The 2,500-nt window shown below is 52.2% G+C and overlaps 1 non-coding gene across 1 annotated transcript in view; it reads right to left on the bottom strand.

Annotated features, from left to right (window-relative positions):
* The window catches only part of LOC124728268, a 6,738-nt gene that overhangs the window by 3,029 nt on the left and 1,209 nt on the right, over window positions 1-2,500 (bottom strand). Inside the window, exon 1 of the ribosomal RNA XR_007007277.1 lies at window positions 1-2,500. This exon is cut by the window's left edge and continues 3,029 nt beyond it; it is cut by the window's right edge and continues 1,209 nt beyond it. This is a non-coding gene — a ribosomal RNA (large subunit ribosomal RNA).

Genomic DNA, 2,500 nt, shown 5'->3' with positions numbered 1-2,500 from the left:
CTTATTCATGAGACTCATAGCCTTCTCACACACTTGTTTGATATGTGCTCCAAAGTTCAAACCCTCATCTAGATACAGTCCAAGATATCTACAAATGGCTTCGCGACTGATTGGAGTATCTTGCAGTTTTATAGAGGGTCCTCTTCCTGCTGATAATTTCCCTTTAAGTAACATGTATTTTGTTTTGTTAACAGCCACTTGCAGTTTGTTACAAGCACACCACTGACTTACTAAATTAAGCATTATGTTAGCTCTTGTCTCTATAGAATTTCTAGAATCTCCTGTTATAATCACAAACAAATCATCGGCGTAAGCTATTACACCGGCTACATTTTCACTGTTATTCAGCAACTCTAAGAGGGGTTCTGTAAAAATGTCCCAAAATATAGGACCACAAATGGAGCCCTGAGGACATCCTTTAGTAACATGCCTAGTAATTGTATGTTCTGGCGCAATCCACTTAACTGTTCGATCTTTACAATAATCAAGCAAGCTCAAATACAGACACTTGGGGGTTAGTAGATAGGGACAGCGGGAATCTCGTTAATCCATTCATGCGCGTCACTAATTAGATGACGAGGCATTTGGCTATTCAACAGCTATTCAACAGCCGTCTTTATTCAATTACTTGAATAACACAAATATATATACATATACATATATAATGCGTGGCAGATGTTTGACGCCATGTCCACCACCGAGGTGGGGACTTACAGGGCGGTACCACAAGATAAAAGTATAAAACTAACATACACATATATATATTAGTGCGGAAGAACAACAAAAAACACAAATTAAGGACATAAAGAAGGAAGAACAAAGACGGTTAAGAGAGTCATAGTTACTCCCGCCGTTTACCCGCGCTTGCTTGAATTTCTTCACGTTGACATTCAGAGCACTGGGCAGAAATCACATTGCGTCAACACCCGCTAGGGCCATCGCAATGCTTTGTTTTAATTAGACAGTCGGATTCCCCCAGTCCGTGCCAGTTCTGAGTTGATCGTTGAATGGCGGCCGAAGAGAATCCGCGCACCCGCGCGCCCCCGGAGGAGCTCGCTAAGGCGGACGCGGCCTCGCAGCAAGGAAGATCCGTGGGAGGCCAAGGCACGGGACCGAGCTCGGATCCTGCACGCAGGTTGAAGCACCGGGGCGCGAACGCCGCGCAGGCGCGCGCATCCTGCACCGCCGACCAGCACGAGGCCGACCAACGGCGAGAGCAGACCACGCCCGCGCTAAACGCCCGCACTTACCGGCACCCCTACGGCACTCACCTCGCCCAGGCCCGGCACGTTAGCGCTGACCCACTTCCCGACCAAGCCCGACACGCCCCGATCCTCAGAGCCAATCCTTATCCCGAAGTTACGGATCCAATTTGCCGACTTCCCTTACCTACATTATTCTATCGACTAGAGGCTCTTCACCTTGGAGACCTGCTGCGGATATGGGTACGAACCGGCGCGACACCTCCACGTGGCCCTCTCCCGGATTTTCAAGGTCCGAGGGGAAGATCGGGACACCGCCGCAACTGCGGTGCTCTTCGCGTTCCAAACCCTATCTCCCTGCTAGAGGATTCCAGGGAACTCGAACGCTCATGCAGAAAAGAAAACTCTTCCCCGATCTCCCGACGGCGTCTCCGGGTCCTTTTGGGTTACCCCGACGAGCATCTCTAAAAGAGGGGCCCGACTTGTATCGGTTCCGCTGCCGGGTTCCGGAATAGGAACCGGATTCCCTTTCGCCCAACGGGGGCCAGCACAAAGCGCATCATGCTATGACGGCCCCCATCAACATCGGATTTCTCCTAGGGCTTAGGATCGACTGACTCGTGTGCAACGGCTGTTCACACGAAACCCTTCTCCGCGTCAGCCCTCCAGGGCCTCGCTGGAGTATTTGCTACTACCACCAAGATCTGCACCGACGGCGGCTCCAGGCAGGCTCACGCCCAGACCCTTCTGCGCCCACCGCCGCGACCCTCCTACTCGTCAGGGCTTCGCGGCCGGCCGCAAGGACCGGCCATGACTGCCAGACTGACGGCCGAGTATAGGCACGACGCTTCAGCGCCATCCATTTTCAGGGCTAGTTGCTTCGGCAGGTGAGTTGTTACACACTCCTTAGCGGATTCCGACTTCCATGGCCACCGTCCTGCTGTCTTAAGCAACCAACGCCTTTCATGGTTTCCCATGAGCGTCGATTCGGGCGCCTTAACTCGGCGTTTGGTTCATCCCACAGCGCCAGTTCTGCTTACCAAAAGTGGCCCACTTGGCACTCCGATCCGAGTCGTTTGCTCGCGGCTTCAGCATATCAAGCAAGCCGGAGATCTCACCCATTTAAAGTTTGAGAATAGGTTGAGGTCGTTTCGGCCCCAAGGCCTCTAATCATTCGCTTTACCGGATGAGACTCGTACGAGCACCAGCTATCCTGAGGGAAACTTCGGAGGGAACCAGCTACTAGATGGTTCGATTAGTCTTTCGCCCCTATACCCAGCTCCGACGATCGATTTGCA

This window comes from Schistocerca piceifrons, unplaced genomic scaffold (genome assembly GCF_021461385.2).
Source record: "Schistocerca piceifrons isolate TAMUIC-IGC-003096 unplaced genomic scaffold, iqSchPice1.1 HiC_scaffold_1143, whole genome shotgun sequence".
NCBI classification, from domain to species: Eukaryota; Metazoa; Arthropoda; class Insecta; order Orthoptera; family Acrididae; genus Schistocerca; species Schistocerca piceifrons.
This window is presented reverse-complemented; position numbering and strand designations above follow the sequence as displayed.